We start from the raw sequence: 19,680 nt of genomic DNA on the forward strand, positions 1-19,680 counted from the left end.
GTATTCTAGGCCAACTGGGGTGGGGGGTGTGATGTTATGCACTCTTAGGAAATTAAGAAAACATTGTTGGTGCCAATAAGTCTGAGCACTGGCTTCTAACTGATATGTGGCTTGTCATCTGAACAAGGTTTTCATCACTCACTTGGGACTTTTTATACATTATTTACCCTTTTTGATAAACTTCTTTTCAATAGCTGCTATTCAGATGGATGCATTTTCCAGTAACACCTGATATGCATTTTAAAAATGTAGCTTTTAATTGGTATTGATTGCCAGTAAACCCAGTGATAACTTTCATCAGTGTACTTTGAACTTTGTTGTTCTGCCCGAAAGAAAATGCAGCAATCTTGGAGCATATAAATATTTAAAATTCTCTCTGTAGAGGCCCCGGTAGTTCCATGGGTACTACTGTCATCATTTAAGCACTTAAATACTCCTTAGGATTGCTCTTTCAGGTAGTAATCCTGCTTCAGATCTCCACAGCACTACTATTTATCGTTTCACTTGAAAGCTAGATTATCAGGTCTTTCAAAAGGACAATCATGCAGTTGAAACGAACGTATTTTCATTAATGTTGCGGAATTGTTTATTGCCTCATTTTCTGTCACAAAGGTGGTAAAACAGGGGAAGAGGAGTGAATACTCAGGACAGAAATGCGGATCGGGTCCCCCCCAATCATTCTGAAACGCACAGCAGATTACTGCTTTCCTGCTGGCAGCCTGGGAACCGGTATGTGCTTTTCCCTTATGTGCTTAGCACTACCAAGTTGAAACCAAGCAATTTGTCCTATTTCTACAGAGGAGACAACGGGCAAGGAGAGCAGGGAATCTTGAGACTAGAGGCACAGCATGCGAGGAAATTTTCCTTCTAATTCGAATCTGCATTCCCTCATAGTCAGATCCAGTTCTGTACCAGCCTGTTATCCCGTATAGATAAAGATTTAGAGAACATGAAAAGACACAGGAGGTTTGGAGGTGCACCCATAGCATTCCCAGGGAGCATATGGTGTGGTGTGTTGGGAGAGTTAGGATTTGTGTGGTGGGCAAAGGAGAAATGAAACTGAAAGGGTAAGGTCAGGTGAAGATGGCAGAGAGGACTGCATTCCGTGAGGAGAAGTTCAAACCTTCTGTCGTTGGCAAGAGGGGCTGTTGACTTTTTCTTTTTAGTAGCAGCGCAGAAGGTTGGTGGAGGAGAAAGGAGAGTGGTGACAGGAGACTAGCTTTCAGTTACTTAAGGCTATATAAAAGCTAAATCTGAATTTTGGTAGGAACAGAGGGAAGGGAAAAGAGGGGACAAATGAGAGAGATTTCAAAGACAGGTTCTTGAGTTTTAGTGACTCAGTTGGAAGTAGGGGAAAGCAGAAGTGGAACACTGACGCTTTTAGTTTGGATGACTACGTAATGGTACCATCATTACCAAGTACTGGGTGTGTGTGTGTGTGTGTGTTTGCAGTTATCAACAAAAATATATATGCCCCAAACTGGAAGGCTTCAGTCTTTCCTCTAACAATTAATATTTTTTTCCACAGAAAAGTAATTTCTACTAAGATATGGCTCCTCTGGTATTATTGAAAACTATAGTAAGTAAGGGCCAAAGACTTAATGTGGAAAGACGTGAATTCAGTTTCGGTCTACACTTCTTTCAAACTTGGACATGTTGGACTCTTCCTTTGCACTTAGCCTCCTGATATGTAATGTAGGGATACTTTCTTATTGGTTCGTCCTAATGAACAAGTGAGATGACCTATGAAAACACTTGTTAAAAATCTGAAGTGCTGTGTAAATGTGAATTGTTAGATTTGTACATACCAATAAGAGATGGACAATAAGAGAGGTTTTATTTCATCAGCATGGATCCCTTGGTCCTGAGGACATGCTTTTGACGTTCCCGTACTTTCCTTCATGTTCTCTACTGTGTTACTTAAAGCATCAAATGAGTAGTAGTTTGTATATGCTTTTCTAAGCACAAATATTTATGCAAAACAAAACAAAAAATGTAAGCAGGTTGATGACTAAATTGATGTCCTGTTGTTATTTCATCTCTTTATTATGAAAAAAAGTATAAGGATATTCTTTATTCTTACCTTTCCTACTTGTACCACCCACCTATCCTCAGCCTGGTTCCAGCTCTGTTGTTGGTCAGCATAGGCCAGTGACCCAGAATGAAGCAAATTAGAGGAAGGGGAAAAATCACCTCAAAGTGCATTCCTTTGCAGTTTTCACTGACTCCAAAGGAGTCTAATGAAATTAAAGCTGACAAAACTATAAAGATTGCTTCAGTCCATCTCAAAGTATGATTTAATTCTCTCTTAGAAGTGTATATGACAGTATTCGGATCGACCAAAATTCAAAAGTTAAAAGTAAGATTTTTTTCATTTTTAGTCTTTTTTTTTTTCGTGCTTTACTCCCTAATTATTTTTGATACCACATTTCAAGGAAATTTTAGGTCCTGTCAAAGCAGGACAGGCAACAGAAATAACCACATTTCATATGTGACTCAAACTAGAGTAGTGGATATTTCATTCATTTCTTGTTTAAAATTAGTTTGCTTTATTGCTTTCTATTTTCTCTTTTTTTTTTTTTTAATATATTTTGGTTAGAAAAAAGTGTGGCCTCAAAATGAATAGTTCTATTCCTTCGTTTCACAATTTATATCCTGCTTATGAAAGCAGATTCATTGTAGAGCAATAAAATAAACCAGTGTTGTTTTTCTTTTCTTTTCTTTTATGGATGATCAGACTTAACGTGCATGCCTATTTTCACTGCCTGTTAAATTTAATCATTCAGTGATATCTTTATGGGCTACTGCCATACGATTAATGAATAGTAAAAAACAGTCAGCTTAATTATAGTAGACAAGTCATTCCCTTTCCCATTGAACTGGCTTTTTCTGAATCCTTCCTGGCTGGGATTTTTCCCTTTCCATCCTATGGAATGCTTGGCATTAGCTTGTTCTAGGGGACACCCCATATGTCCTGCTCTCCTTGCAGCTGACTGAAATCCCTCTCTGTGGATGACTTCAGGACCATCTTTATGACCCTTCCTTCCTGGGAGAGGACACTCAGTGCTTTCTTAGGATTTCATTTCTACTGTCCAACAAAATACACTATTTTTTGTCCCCAGAAATAAGTGTTCCATTACATTAATATCACATTGATGATTATGGGTATCTGTATGAATGAAAAGGTCCTCAACTAAGTTGTTCTCGAAGAAACCATGAATATCGAGAGATTATATCTTTATGATGAAAGAAAAACAGTTGTTTCAAATGTGGGATCATCATCGGTCATCTGGATATTAGAACAATTCAGAGATTAATGCAATTAAAAATTATCATCATCATGAAAATTCTTATTGACATATAGGCTTAATTTAGTTTCCATTTTGGAGTGATAGTAGAAAAATTTTAATTAGTATGGATTAATTCATTAACTTTAAGAAATAAATATTAAAGATATGATTTTAAGAACTATACACTTTTTTTTTAAAGATTTTATTTATTTGAGAGAGAGAGAGAGAATGAGAGAAAAGACGAGAGGGGGGGAAGGCAGAGGGAGAAGCAGACTCCCTGCTGAGCAGGGAGCCCGATGTGGGGCTCGATCCCGGGACTCCAGGATCATGACCTGAGCCGAAGGCAGTCGCTTAACCAACTGAGTCACCCAGACGCCCCTAGAACTGTACACTTTTTAAAAGTAGAAAATGATTGAAATTATAATACAAATATTATGTTAAAAACACTTTTGAGATTGTCCTTAGTATTATAAAGATATATACCTGATTTTAAGAGAAAAACAAATAACTGATACATAGCTATGAACTCAGCTACTATTATTAAGTATGAAGAAGCGTTAGTATAGTTTTAATATAAGTCTAGTTAGCAACAATGATAGTATAAAAATAAGTTGATATCCCTGATGCTTTTCAACTCTTTATTAATACCTTATTTTATTAAATATAATTGAGCTTTATTATTCTGGTTATATGTGTTCTATGCACTATGCACTTCAAAATAATTTCTATTTATAAGTGATAAAATGTTTTAGTTTGGCATTAGTTGGTGTTGATATCAGATGAAAGTTAAAAAGGACATGCATTCTTTGCTATGGTTTTCTTGTTTAGTATTCTTTTCAATTTATATACAACATTGTTCTAGTTGAAAAGAACAAATGGCCTATTTATTAATTGTGCAGTCAATACTTCTCAAAACTAGTAATGGATAAGTACTTAAACTGGCAGCAGTAAAGGTTAGTAGACTTGTGTATGACTTTCCTGTGGGGTCCTGGGGGCCTAAAGTATTTATTACTTGGGAACAAAGAACCTTAGAGTTCAAGGTAAGGGACTCTGTGTGTGATAGGACTCATAGTAGGCCCGTAAAGGAGGAAACAGTCCATCGTTAGCTACTAACTAGGCACATTGTAGAGTCAATTTCCTTTCTCCTGAGTCATTTACATTGAAAGTCACTATTCCCTCAGGTCTTTTTGAAAAATGACTGCGAGTTTGGATTACTAATATTTTCCTTGCAGCCATTTGCCCCTGAGTAATGTCTCATTCTTTATAGTGTTGGATAATTTGTAGTATTCATATCTGATTGAGTTTGTCAACACAAACTTTTAAGTCCTTGGCTACTTCATCAGTTTTTTTTGCCTTTTTCACCTCTATCTTCAAAGAAGCATTCAATTAAAGCATTAATATAATTGGATTATGAGCCCAGTTTCCTAACATTGATCTGATGGAGTACTTTATTATTACCAAACTAAACATATTAATGTAGGTATTTGTCATTATACGGAACAGAGGATTAACATATTTTCTTTGTAATTGCATTTTTTTAGAAGTTTCTTTTCTTTACTAAAAACTCTGCTGGACTGTATAGGAATTCAGATTAAGTTAGTGTGAAAACTGAAACAATATACCAATCAAGTCTTTCTAATTCCTAATCCTTCATTTGTTTATTAGCTTATTCATTTACTTCTCTACCCAGTGAGTTGTTATTGCCTATGCAAGGTACAACTTTCCTGGGCCCTTGAAAATATGTTTTAAGCTTTATTTGGTCCTAGTGTTTTCTGAAATTGTATTTACTGGAAGTGAAGAGTAAATAGTCAAAAGGCCAATGAGCACATGAAAAGATGCTCAGCATTAGCAGTCTTTAGGGAAATACAAATTAAAACCACAACAAGAATCACTTGATATTTGTAAGTATTACTGTAATAAAAAAGATAGATAATTACAGGTGTTCATAAGGATGCAGAATAATTGGAACCTCATACATTGCTGGTGGGGATATAAAATGGTGCAGCCACTTTGGACAACAGTTCGACAGTTCTTTAAAATGTTAGACATGAAATTACCATAATACCTAGCAATTTCACTCCTAGGTATTTATCCAAGAGTAATGAAAACATATATTCATGCAAAAGCATGTGCATGAAAGTTCATGGCCTTATTCATAATAACTCATAAGTGGAAACAATACAAATGTTCACCAGATGAATGGATAAATAAAATGTGGTGTGTCTATACAATGAAATATTATTCAACCATAAAAAGAAAGTGAAGTAGTAATATCTAGTAACACAGGTACTAATTTTATCTTATTATTTTATTATTTCATTTTTTATGTAGGCTCCACACCCAGCATGAAGTCCCACCGGTACTAATTTTAAACACATTTTATTTTATTTTATTTTATTTTATTTTATTTATTTTATTTATTTATTTTATTTTATTTTTTTAAAAAGATTTTGTTTATTTGTCAGAGAGAGAGAGAGAGAGCAAGAGAGAACACAAGCAGGGAAATGACAGAGGCAGAGGGAGAAGCAGGCTTCCCGCTGAGCAGGAAGCCCTTTGCGGGGCTCCATCCCAGGATCCTGGGATCATGACCTGAGCCGAAGGCAGACGCTTAACCGACTGAGCCACCCGGGTGCCCCTTAAACGCTTTATTGATGAGGAAACTCAGGTTGTATAACTTACAGTGTAACTTGAGAAAGACAGAAACTCAAGTCAGCTTGACTTTAAAACACTCAGTTAACTTTTATGCTGTAATGAGTAGTCATTTGTTTGTGGTGTTCAGTCATCACCCTCATCTTTCTTTACCTTTCCCTTATGGCCAGAGTTTTGAAAAAGAGCTTCTATTCCATGTCTCCCTTCACTTGCTGACCTCCCACCTCCAGTGGAAACAGCTCAGCCACTAGTGCTCTCTGTTTTCTTTTCAATGCCTGCTTTGCCAAAATATAATTCACCCTTCTAAAATGTACTGTTCAGAAATCTTTAGTATCCGAGCACTTTCTGAATGTTGTGTGTCATGGGCTCTTTTTAACCCCTTTCATATTTGATCTTCCCATGGCATTTGACATTGTCAACCACTCCCTCTCTACTACTCCATCCTCATTCACCCTTTTTCTCATTTTCACATTGTTCTGCTTACATTCAACATTGTTTCACAGACTTTGTGGGCCTCTCTTCCTTGATCCATCTTTTAAAAGTTGGTTTGGGGTTACTTACTATTATTGATTTCAGGAACCACGTGTGTTGGTACATGGCTCACAGATCTCTGTTTCGGTTATTTATAGTACATAATTATTGTGCATTTATTATGTGTGAGACTCATTTTAGACACATGAAATCTGTGTTGTCATTGAACTTCAATTCTATTGGAAGAGACAAGCAGTAACAAATAAGAAAGAAGGAAGTTGGCAGTTTTAAATAGTATGGTGGTGGTAGGCTTCACTGAGAAGGTGACATTTGGCCAGAGGCTTGAAAGAGGTGAACCAGTTAGCCATGAAGCTGTCTGCAAGGAGAACATACCAGGGTGGGAACAGCAAATAGGAGGACACCAAGGGTAAACTTGTCAGGCACATTTAAAGAGTAACAGGAGAACAAGTGGGTTGGAGCTGTGAAAATGAAGGGGACTGTAGCCGATGTTGTCAGAGACAGAATGAGGGGCAAATCAGGTAAGGCTTTATGGATCATTATAGGAACTGGGCTTCAGGGATGCCTGGGTGGTTCAGTCAGTTAAGCATCTGCCTTTGGCTCCGGTCATGATCCTGGGGTCCTGGGATCGAGCCCCATGTTGAGTTCCTGCTCAGGGAGTCTGCTTCTCCCTCTCCCTTTGCCCCTTTCCCGGCTCATTACGCACATGTGTGCTTTTTCTCTCTCTCTCAAATAAATAAAATTTAAAAAAAATTTTTTTTAAAAAAGAACTTGGGCTTTTACTCTCTTTTGAGTAGAAGATGAATATTTTATATACATATACATATATGTATATGTATATGTATATAAAGTAGGCTCCACAGCCAGTATAGAGCCCAGTATGGGTCTTGAACTTGACCCTGAGATCAAGACCAGAGCTGAGATCAAGAGTCAGACACTCAACCAACTGAGCCATCTCAGACACCCCTATTATCTGATATTTTTTAATGACTGCTTTGACTTCTATGTTGAGAATAGGCTAATGCTGAAAAGTTTCAAGCAGGAAAACATGAATAGGAGGTTACTGAATTGATACAATCTTCATCTTTCCTATGTATAGATCAGTATATTTAAGTGCTTACTGACCATGTTCGCTTGGCTATAACACAGTTCATCATGTTCAAAGACTAAATGCCTCCTCACTTCCCAGTTCCCTGTTCCAAAGTTGTTCTTTCTTTCTGTAACCTCTATCTTGGCAAAGACCCAACTACCCAAGGGAGCAGCCACCTTTGACTTTTTCAAGGCTTGGCATTTTTAGAGCAGTATAAGGTTCATAGCAAAATGGAAAGAACAGAGATTTTCCATGTATTCTCTGCCTCCATGCATGAATAACCTTGCCCATTATCAACATTCCCCACCAGAGTGGTCTTTTGTACAATTGATGAACCTACATTGACACATCATAATTACCAAAGTCCGTAGTTTACAGTTCATTCTTGGTGTTGGATATTTTGTTGGCTTGAACATGTGTATAATGACATGTATCCACCACGATAAAGTCATACAGAGTATTTTTTCTGCCCTAAAAATCTTTTGTGCTCCACCTTTTCAGACCTCCTCCACCCCTTCCCCCACCCAGATGCCGATCTTTTGACTATCTCCATAGTTTGTCCTTTTTCAGAACGTCATATAAGTAGAAATATATAGTATGTAGCCTTTTCAGATTGACTTCTTTCACTTAGTAATATGCATTTAAGGTTGATAACTCATTTTAGCACTGAATCAATCATGTTCCGTTATTTTGATGTACCACAGTTTATCTACTCATCTTGAAAAAAATTTTTCCAAGTTTTGGCAATTATGAATAAAGCTCCAAAAGTATCCTGTGAAGATTTTTGTGTGGACATATGTTTTTCAACTCCTGAGGGTAAATACCAAGAAGTGGGATTCCTGGGTCTTGTGGTAAGAGTATGTTTCGTTTTGTAAGAAACCACCAAACTGTCTTTCAAAGTAGCCGTACCATTTTGCATTCTTATCAGCAATGAATGAAAGTTTATTTTGTTCTGCATCCTTATTAACATTTGGTGGTGTCAGTGTTCCAGATTTTGGGCATTCTAATAGATGTATAGTGATATCTCTTTGTTGTTTTAATTTGAATTTTCCTGATGACACACAGTGTGGAGCACCTTTTTTTTTTTTTCTCTTTTTTTATTATGTTAATCACCATACATTACATCATTGGTTTTTGATGTAGTGTTCCATGATTCATTGTTTGCGTATAACACCCAGTGCTCCATTCAGTAAGTGTCCTCTTTAATACCCATTACCAGGCTAACCCATCCCCCCACCGCCTTTCCCTGTAGAACCCTCAGGTTGTTTCTCAGAGTCCATTATATGCTTATTTGCACTCTGTGTATCTTCTTCAGTGAGGTGTCTGTTAAGGTCTTTGGCCCATGTTTAAAATGGGTTTGTTTACTTACTGCTGAATTGTAGGAGTTCTTGTAAATTTTGGTTAACAGTCCTTTATGAGATGTGTCTTTTGCAAGTATTTTCTCCTAGCCTATGTCTTTATCTTCTCATTCTCTTGACATTGTCTTCTGCAGTTTTTAATTTTAATGAAATGCAGCTTATCAGTTATTTTTTTTCATGCATTGTGCCTTCGGTGTTATATGTAAAATTCACTACTATACCCCAGGTAATCTAGGTTTTCTCTTATTTTACTTTCCATGAGTTTTATAATTTTGCATTTATTTACATTTAGGTCTGAGTTAATTTTTGTGATAGGTGTGAGGTCTTTGTTTTGATTCTTCTTATTTATTTTTTTGCATATGGATGTCCACTTGTTCTAACACCATTTGTTGAAAAGATTATATTTGCTACATTATACAGAGTTTGCCCGTCTGTCAAAGATCAGTTGACTATATGTATGTGAGTCTATTTCTGGGTTTGCTATTTTCCTCCATTGATCTGTTTGTTTATTCTTTCTCCAACATCACATTGTCTTGATTACTGTAGCTTTATAATAAGTCTTGATATCGGGTAGTGTGAGTCCTCCAACTTTGTTCTCCTTCAATGTCGGTATTGACTATTCTGGGTTTTTTGCCTCTCCATATAAACATTAGTATCGGGTTGTCCATATCCACAAATAATGTCCTGATTGGGAATGCACTGAATCCTTAGAGAAAGTTGGGAAGAACTGACACTTTGTCAACACTGAGTCTTCATACCTTTGATTCTTCATGTGTTCCTTACCTTTCAGTCAAATTAAAGATAAAACCCTTTCAGTTCTTCTTAATAGCACATAACAATTATTTTACTTTTGTCCACTGATTTTCACTGATTGCTCTGTTAATCTCTTCTTTTTGCTCTCCTTTAGTACTCAATATTCTAGCAGTTCCTTGATAGAAGTGCAGCATATGATTCTTTCATTCCTTTCTGACTTTCTGAAGGCACTGCTTAGCGACTTCCTTGCCTGCCCTGGGCAGCCTCTACCTAGTCTTATTTAAGTGACTGATAGGAAGGCAGTATGTGCTATTGTAGTCCAGTCAGACAGGTTTGAGCTGAGTTCCAGATCTATGTATTAGTTAGATGACTTCAGACAGTCCACCTAATAACTGGAAACCTCATTTTATTTATCTTAAAAAAAAGGTGAAAGCATACTCATCTATTAGGGTTGTTTCTAGTGTTAAAGTTAATATTTCTTAGACCCCTATTAGATGGCAATTGCTCAATAAATACTACTACTACTTTCTCTAGAGCACATGCTTTCAGGAAGACAAGGGAAGGGATTTAGCTGGTCCATAGTTTTTATTAGGGCTTTGTCTTTGTGTTGTACAGTTTTATGGGTTTTGCCAAATGCATAATGCCATGTATCTACTGTTACATATCATACAGAATAGTTTCACTGCCTTGAAATCTCCTGTGCTTCATCTACTCATCCTCCACCCCACCCCAAACTTCTGGTGACCACTGATCTTTTAATTGTCTCTACAGTTTTTGCCTTGCCCAGAGTGTCATATAGTTGGAATCACACAGTATATAGCCTTTTCAGACTGGTTTCTTTCACTTAGCATTTGAATGGATGGTTTTAATGGAATCATTGTCCAGATTTTCAACTTCCACATAAACTCTTTATTAATATTGATCTGGCTAAGAGCAATGCTTTATTCATAACTATCTTTCTCTTACTTTACAAAAGAAAGGCACACTTTCATCCCAAATCCTACCATGGTACATTGCCCCACAGTCATAGAAAATTTAACAATTTAAAAATTTCAATTAATGCCTTAGATTTTTGTTGGAGAGAAGTATGATAGAGTAAACAGTGAAAGAATTATAAAATATTTTGCATAAAAATTTTATGAGGGAGTGAGATTGCATAAAGGTCAAGAAAATAAAATAGTAATGTAGAAATTTCAGCTGTTAGAAGAAGAGTTTATTGGGGCACCTGGGTGACTCAGCTGGTTAAGCGTCTGACTCTTGATTTTCAGCTCAGGTCATGATCTCATTGTGAGACTGAGCCCCATCTTGGGCTCTGCACTCAGTGGGAGGCTGCTTGAGATTCTCTCTCCCTCTGCCCCTCCCCCTTCCCTGCTCATGCTCTCACTCTCTCTCCAAAAAAAAGTTAAAAAAGTTTATTATTTAAATAGATAATAGTTTTATTAAATTATGGATTTATAGTCCATTGAGTATTCTTATAAGTTTTACTTTAAAATGTCAGTGTTTCAATTCTTATAAGTTTTACTTTAAAATGTCAGTACTTCAGTAGGGTAGAAATTACATTCTCTGCAGGTACTTATTTTACCACAGATGAAAAATTGTCAATGTTAACTTGCTAATGTGTGAGTAGTTCCCATAATTTAAGTCTTTTAACGGTCTGTAAGCAAAAATAGTTGAAGACTGCTAGCATGATGTATAAAACCCATGTTTTTAAACCTGGTATATAAAACCTTTCGTCACTTTTATCCTTCTGGTCCTTTAAAAAAAATTAACCATTTCCTGCTCCACATTGTGTGCTCCAGCAAGAAAAACTACTTGAAGTTCTATACCATGTTTTCTCCTGCCTGTCTTTTGCTGTATCGTTCTTTCCCATCTTCGCCTCACTGCCTCCCACCCTTCCTGTGATGTGCAGAAGTCTTGATCGACGAGTTACCTGGGGACCCCACCCCCCTTCATATTGGAGTCGACGCCTGTGGTTTTGTCACTAGCTTGTTTTTCTCTGATACTGGACTGTAAGTTTTCTAAGAGTAGGAACTATGGTTTATCTTTGTCTTCTCAGCAGTTAGCTGTATACCTCTCCTGGGAGTAAGTTAATTTATTGGGCAAATATTAATTATTGAATGCAGCAAAGATGGATTTCAGTTGTTAGAGAGTTAATTCTTGCGCATAACTTTTTCTGGGGAGTCAAATTGTAAAAGGCTGCTTTTGCTTTATGCTAGTTAATTTTCTGGCTGTAATATTTGCTTTTACTCTGGTAAGGTTTTCAATAAAATTTCACATGAAGATAGGATTTTGAACATAAAAATGAGTTTAACGATCACTGTTGTAATAGAAGGAGCACAGATTGTGAGCAGTAAGGCAGACTCTAGGTTTGACTCTGCTGTAAACTTGCCATGTAACTATGGATAAGTTAACCAGCCTGGGGGGGGTCGGTTTTCTTATCTGTAAAATGAGTAAGTGACCACATTATTTCTACGGTTTTCTTTACTCTTGATTTACTTTCAAGAGACAAACTTTCAGTAAAGCAAACATATAATTATTCTAGGGAAGAAGAATAGAAAATATGGACTTGATTTATTTTCTAATCATTCATACTATGGACATTATATGTGGTATATATAGATAATGTTGACCTTGTACATATCACTTGTAAACTATATAGCATCATGGCTTAGGTATTATCCTTAAACTAAAAAATAAACTCAAATAATTCAAATTGCCATGATTGAAAATTTAGAATTAGTTAATATAATATGTTGAATCATATAATTTTCAGATTATATTTTAGCCTCTTTCACCAAATATATGATTTGATCTGATTAGTATTATACTTTTCAGTGCATTTCTGTCATTCTGGAGATGAACTTACCTGTGTTGCAACATTTCTTTGCAACCAATTACTCAGTTACTGCAGCCTTAACTCAAAGAGAAGCAAAATTAAAAAGCAATTATAAAAATGCTTGCCTCTGTGTTTTGGCCATTCATAATACATAGTAATTCAGTTTTACAAAGCTTGATTGAATGACATTTAGGTCTAACCTTTATAAAGGGCTTGAGGTGATGTTGTTTGGCTGAAACAAAGGCAAATATTTCCTTTCTTGTCTTTCACTTCACCCAGCCCCCCACCCCCTTTTCTTCACCTGCTTGAGACAAGCTATTTCTTCAGACAAACCTCATAATTGCCCTTCTGTGCCTGACTTGGGCCTCAGGAAAGGCCCATAGCATCTGTAAAGCTGGCAGCAAAATGGTATTTCCAGGCAGGCACAGGGTTGCTGGGTAGTGAGCCAATCCACAGCTTTGTCTGAGCAGCTGAGAACTTTGCTGGAGTATTACCACGGTGTTCAGTAACACAGACCTGTGCCATGAGCAGCTAAAGCACTGAGCAAGTGTCAGGGTCAATATTTATAGACCACTACGTAGCTGCCTTGCAGAGAGAGAGAAAACTGGAGAGAAACACGCACATAGAGGGCAAGGAAAGACAGGCTACAGTGGGGAGAACAGTGATTTTCAGTATTTTTGCTTAAAAAATTCTTTTTCACTGTCAGGTTCAAACTTCTGCTGAATCATCACCATTCACCGCTGAGCTATGACAAGAGAGGAAACAAAAAGTTAAACGAGCCAGCCTGCCATAAGTGAGAAGGTAAGTAATGAGCCAGTTTGGTCTCGCTTTTCCTCGTAAACTCCCTGTCCCTGTTGGCTGCTTTGCATCAGTGAGCAAAGTTCTGTGTGGCATGTTAAAGCTAGCAAGGAGGGGCTGCTTGATGTTTAAGAATGTTCTTGGTGGCCATGTAGTGCTGTGTACTGCTCTCGAGAATGCTCTGTCCGTTCAGGAAACACTGAAATATGGGAGTGGGGGAGGTGGGGGGGGGTGGGGAAGGTGCTCTACCACTGACTTCATGTTGTGTCCCATCAGCAAGTTTCTGTTTCTTCATTCCGTCAAACTTGAAGTCTTCCGATGGGTAAATTTTTGCTTTCTTATCAGGATTAAAGCAGGACCATATTACTGAGTTTACAGTCATGGGTGGTCCCGAAATGGGAAAGTTCAGATGAACGTGTGAAGACGTAGTAGGCCTGTCATTGTAGATGCTGTGAATGTGAGCGACATGGGTTCTTTTTAAAAGCAAGCCCACGTCCCTTTGACAGTGCATGAAAGTGAATCAAGGACTAGCTTTGGGAACAGAGAGAACAGGGAGTGGTGAGAAGTGAGAACAGTCTTTGGAGTCCAAGACGCAAATTAAGTGTCGGGGAGAGTTGATCTGTCCAAGCGACTTGGTTCCAAAGAACCAAGCTAGTTGGTTCTTTACAAAAAGCGATTCCTTACCAAAGTCATTAAATGAACATGTCCTGCTGCACGTCGGTAGTTTGTTTTCCTCTCATCACATTTAGCACATTGATACGTTTCTCTGCATGTTCACCATGCTGTGGGATGTTCATTTGTCATTGTTTTGTGTGTCCCAGGTTAGCATCAAAAGCAGTGGTGCTGAAGAGGACAGAAAGAGATTGTTTTCCATTGTTTTTGATTTAGAACACCCACACAATTTATAAACTGTGGTTTATGTCTACTACACATGGCATGGAAAATAAGTAACGTTGCTTTGCTGGAAGTATGGCATTAACTAGGTGACGCTTATCTACTGACACAGTGAAAGCTTCCCTGTTGTTAGTTTTTAAATTGTAGCACTATATTAGCTACATTAGCATGATATTTAACATTTTTAGGTTGGGTTACAGATGCTGATTATAGTTCCGAAGGGTTTTCTGTGTTACGTGTTTAAATTAAAAACAATGATAATACTAAATTTTCTTGCAGAGCTTAAACAGTAGGCCAGAAGAGATACAAGGAAAAGCTAATACTCTGGCACAGATTTTGTGTTAGGGTAGTACTCAGAAACCAGCTCATCTAAAATAGAGTAAACCACATCCAAAACAGCAGGTGGAATAGGTCTAAATGTAAAGTAAATGTATTAAGATGAGGCCAGTCATTATAGAATATCACTTTTATTGAATCTCATATAATTTCCCAAATAATACAAAGTGTTTCAAAATCAGTTCTATTAATTCAGAAATGCTTTAAAGGGAATCTCACATCTAAATTTAAACTGTATTTTAACATTCATTGAATGCTTGTTTTAGACTCTGAATCAAGCTTTTTCTTTGTCCTTTTCAAGTTCTGCTTACCAGATTCTTAAGGGGTTTGATTTAGATTTTGGACAACAGTATGTTTATTTTGAAAATGCAACTGTGATTGATCTAGAATGGGCATTTCTCAATTAAATTTTTCTTTGCTACTGCCTTTGGGTAATTATAATCAAGATTACAATTTCAGTTCTTTACTCAGTATCTTTTATTTGTTCACTTTATATGTTGCATATATACATGATAATAACTTTCTTACACTTTTTTTTACTGGTTTTATTTTTATTCCTTTTGGCATCTTGTTTCTGAAGTACCCTGTGGAAACTGGGCAGAAAGCAGGCCAAATAAAATTAGCACAATAAAAAGAAACTAAGGAAAGTTGTCCCTTTAAACAAGAAAGCAAAGAGAAAAGTGTGACATTGGTTGACAATGTCTAAAATGGAATGTATTTTGGTTGAAGGCTGGGTGAGCATTTTAAGACTTGAGATACCTTCTCGATATTATTTTTGGCTTTAATATCAATCCTGATAGTGGTTATTTATCATATTTATAAACAGCTTTTAGATGTAAGTATTTTATATATAGGCATATTATAAAGAAAGAATATAAGACCTTTTGTATCATGTATTAACTGTTGAGGTAAGATGAATGAATTTAGCCTGAAATACTAGTACTAACCTCCTATACTATCAGTCCCTTTGCTACATGACCCTTAGAAGGATCAGTCTCCCACCCCAGTGAACACTTTGCTTTCCTGCTAAAGCTCTCTCATTCCTGGCTCTCTGTTGCTCATAGATAAAGGTCAGTCTTCTTGGCACAGTGAGTTTCTTCTTGATTGAGCTGATACTTTTGTTCTGTATTGGTCTTCTGCTATCCTTCTGGGTTGTTTTCCCTACCACTCTTGCTTACCCACGAGAGTATTCCCCCTCACTCTGTTTCTTGCTCCAGCAATACTGAACATCTTGTATTTCTCAAAACAATCTGTACTGTTTTACTCCTTTCTGGAGTTGTTTATGTTGTTTTTATCTTGAAAACCTTCTTGATCTTTGCCTTTCACCTCAGTGAAGGCATCCCTTTCAGGCACCCTGCTGGTCCACTCTCAGCTTCTTTGGTTTGGCCTCCAGTATAGACCACTGTCCGGGCACTTTGCAAAGTCTTATATAATGTTTTGTGCTTCTTTATCCACGTGAAGTTGTAAGCTACTTGTAGCCAGGTTTTAAATTCATTCTTTGATGTTCCTCCAAGACGTAGCATTCAATAGATACTCAAGAACTTGAACTAGAGAAAAACTTTGTTATATTTCTTTTAAACTCACTTTTCTTTATAAACTTTTTATTTTAATATATTTCACAACTTTGATTAATTGCATTGAAGGAAAGCCCCTCAAGTAAATGGTAAAATCGTTTGAAAGACTAGCAGTATTTTAAAAAATTTTGTTTCTCTTACTACCACTGATCACAGTAGTGTGTATGGGTGTTTATCCATGCAAATAGATATCTGTTGAACCCATAAAGTTATATTTGAATAATAAAGTTCAAAATTATATTGGTTAGCATGTACAAATTCAGGATATATAGCTCGAAAATGTTGTTTGATGAAATCTATCAACAAAATCAGCTAGTTGCTGCTCTCACATGGACTCCTATGAGAAATTAAATGATGCCCTAGCAAACTGAAGACAGTGTTACAACTTTCAAAAGGCCCAGAGAGAATATTTGGAGAGACTGGGCTCATATTCCTGTATCCTAGAAAATTACAGAGTGGAATGGCTCCCAATGTGCCTGATGAAGTTAAACTTCCAATGTTATCTTCTGTTATAGAGATAGTTAGTGATTTAAGGAAATAATGGAAAATCATGGCTTAAAAATTTTCAAATCTGAAGGGTGATATTCCATTTCAGTCAGAAGAATTTGCTCCTCAAAACAGAAATGTTGAAAGAAGAGGATGTCAATGTTTAAAAAAGTAGTTGTGAAATAGCCGTTGCTTCTTTTACTTTTGGTACTCAACAAAAATAAAATTTATTTTGTCTTTGTGTTTTATTTCCCCACCATACATGGAATGCTTACTTTGTATATGAAATATTTTGTATATCAGAAACAAGTATAAAGCTTTATGCACAACTTAGAGTAATTTACAACTTTTCTTACTTTGATTTTTACTTCTTAGTATACGCAACTAGCAGTTTCCACTACTGTGGAAATCATAAACCTCTTCCACACATTGAATATGACTCTTTTGTTTGTTTAACCTTGAATTGTTTCTGTCTTAGGAATGAAAATAAGATTGATATTTTCATAAGAACATTTGGAAGACTTTTAATTGTTTGAAATGGACCATAATTCAATCTGGAATTTCTCTTCAGATATATTTTGCCCACATACCTATTGTGTAGTTAAATAGTTATGGGAGAAGGTGTCTCAGGGGTTATGATTATGAATTATATGTCTCACTGGTATATCAAATAATCTTAATATTATAAAACTGAAAGGGCGTGTATGTGTATGTGTGTGTATGTGTGTTGTTTTTCTGGTCGTGGACACAGAAATGTACTTAGTTCCCATTAGCCAGTGATGAGAGAAACCCAAGCGTGCCTCAATATTAAAGGATTATGGCAGGGTGCCTGGGTGGCTCAGTTGGTTAAGCGACTGCCTTCGGCTCAGACGATGATCCTGGAGTCCTGGGATCGAGTTCCGCATCAGGCTCCCTGCTCAGCGGGGAGTCTGCTTCTCCCTCTGACCCTCCCCTCTCTCATGCTCTCTCTCTCTTTCATTCTCTCTCTCACATAAATAAATAAAATCTTTAAAAAAAAATAAAAGATTATTGCAAAACAAGCCAAGAGGAGCAAAAAATACCCCACCCCATCAAAGAGATTGAACAAGTTTGTGGTTGGAGTGAGGCATAAAGGATTTTGCCAGTATATTAAAGTCTTATTTTATTATTATTAGCAGCTTACCTTTCCAGTCAGTTTTTCTTTAGCTATGCATGGCATAGAATTCATAGAACAGGAGAGCAGAAGAATAAATTAATCGTGGAAGTTGAACCTTAAAGCTCTTCTACTTTACATATTTCATTTTATAGATATGGGTGAATGTGGTACAAAGAGTAACCACATTTGTAACTTGTCAAACATCAGCTTTTAAAGTGGCTAGTTGAGATTTTGATTAAAAAGAGAAAAAAGAAATGTGCAATTATAAGGCTGGTATTTTATCACTGTGGCTCTTCCAGTCTGCTTGTAATTGCCTTATTTTTATTCTGTATATTTCATCTAAAGCCTAAGTTGTCATATCTCTGTGTTTTGTATTGTATTAGACTCCTTTGCATTATTGCATAACTCCTGAAGATTAAAGCTAATAATTATTGGTGGGATATAGTACTTTCCCACTCATAACCATAGCTTATATATGTATGTATATGTGTGTGTGTGTTTGTGTATTTTATTATTATTATTTTTAAAGATCTTTATTTATTTGAGAGAGAGATAGAGCATGAGCGGGGTGGAGGGGCAGAGGGGGAGGGAGGAGCAGACTCCCTGCTGAGCAGGGAGCCTGACGCAGGACTCTATCCCAGGACCCCTTGATCATGACCTGAGCCAAAGGCAGATGCGTAACTGACTGAGCCACCCAGGCGCCCTGTATTTTAAATGACAGATATCCTTTCTAGCTTTCCTGATTTCCCCCATTGTCTTTGGTTGTACTACCAAATTTAAGCCCCATAACTATTCTCCTTTTCAGTACAACATGGCAGATAATCCTGAAGCAAAAGACAGAAATTGCAAAAACAAATTTTTAGACTTTGACTATATCTAAAGGATTCTAATAGGAAATATATGGTTATATTTTGTTTTATAATTTGTTTTTAAGTTATTTGTTCTAAATTACAGTTGGAAAAATCTTGATTAAAACAAAAGAACCAGGGGTGCCTGAGTGGCTCAATCAGTTAAGTGCTGGATTCTTGATTTAGGCTCAGTTCCTGATCTCAGGGTCAGGAGACCCAGCCCTGCTTAAGATTCTCTCTCTCCCTCTCCCCTTGCCCCGCCCCCCCAACAAACACAAACAAAACCAACAAACAACCCCAAAAGAACCAGACATGATTTTCCACATTACATTTTTAAAAATAGAAACAATTAAAGGGGCAGGGTGGGGCAAACAAGCTGTTTTGTTCACCTCATCTTCCAGTAAGACTTTGCTTCTCTATTCCTGTTCCCTGCACTTCCAAAGAAATTGGGGCTCTTTGGGCCCTTCCATTCTTATTATTAAGGTCTCTGGAAAATTATGTACTTAAGGAAGAAAGAGTTCTTGAACAAATGGTTGAAGGTTGTTCCAATCCTCAGCCTATGATTTCTCTTTTCACCTCCTTCATAGCAAAGTAAAATTTACGGTCTTTACCCACCTCCCCAATCTGAAAAAAGTCTGATTAACTCTTAGTGAATATTTTCCAATGGATTGATACTTTGTACTTCAAATATATATTATGTATCCTTTCAAACTCTTGCCTGCTAAGAGATTTATAATTTTAAAATCTTTTCTAAAATGAAAAAGTGATATTTTAATTTTATTTTTAATTACTAGTGAACTTGAATCTGAAGGAATTATTCATTATTAACATTTTATTCTTTATCATTGCTCTATTTGTATACTTATTCTTTTTTTCAAAGGCTGTATTTCTCTTACTGGTTTAGAAGAGTTCTTTTTTTTTTGAAAAAAGAATCAAAAGATCTTGATCCTTTAAAGTTCTATTAGTTGTCACTGTTCTCATAAGCTTTTGTTACTTTTTGATTTTCTTTTATATGTTTTGAAACATAAGCATGTTTTGAAATCTCTTTATTAAATCTAATCAATATTTTCTCCATCTCTTTTGAAACTTGGAAAACTCTTTTCTATCCAGAAATAGGAAAAAATATTTTTCTAGATTTTATGGT

At 36.5% G+C, this 19,680-nt stretch overlaps 1 protein-coding gene across 4 annotated transcripts in view; it reads left to right on the forward strand.

Moving 5' to 3' along the window:
* BMPR1B (bone morphogenetic protein receptor type 1B) overlaps positions 1-19,680 on the forward strand; it is a 393,326-nt gene that overhangs the window by 225,640 nt on the left and 148,006 nt on the right. For 2 of the 4 annotated variants that reach the window (XM_073891987.1, XM_073891988.1), the window contains exon 2: positions 13,172-13,266. The gene's annotated coding sequence lies outside the window, so the exon portion shown is untranslated. Of the gene's footprint in view, positions 1-12,987; positions 13,267-19,680 lie in introns of those variants that run through there. The other 2 variants (XM_025873558.2, XM_073891989.1) reach the window with 1 other exon arrangement.

This window comes from Callorhinus ursinus, unplaced genomic scaffold (assembly GCF_003265705.2).
Source record: "Callorhinus ursinus isolate GAN/ISIS: 27379988/994484 unplaced genomic scaffold, GSC_fseal_2.0 scaffold4, whole genome shotgun sequence".
NCBI lineage: Eukaryota > Metazoa > Chordata > Mammalia > Carnivora > Otariidae > Callorhinus > Callorhinus ursinus.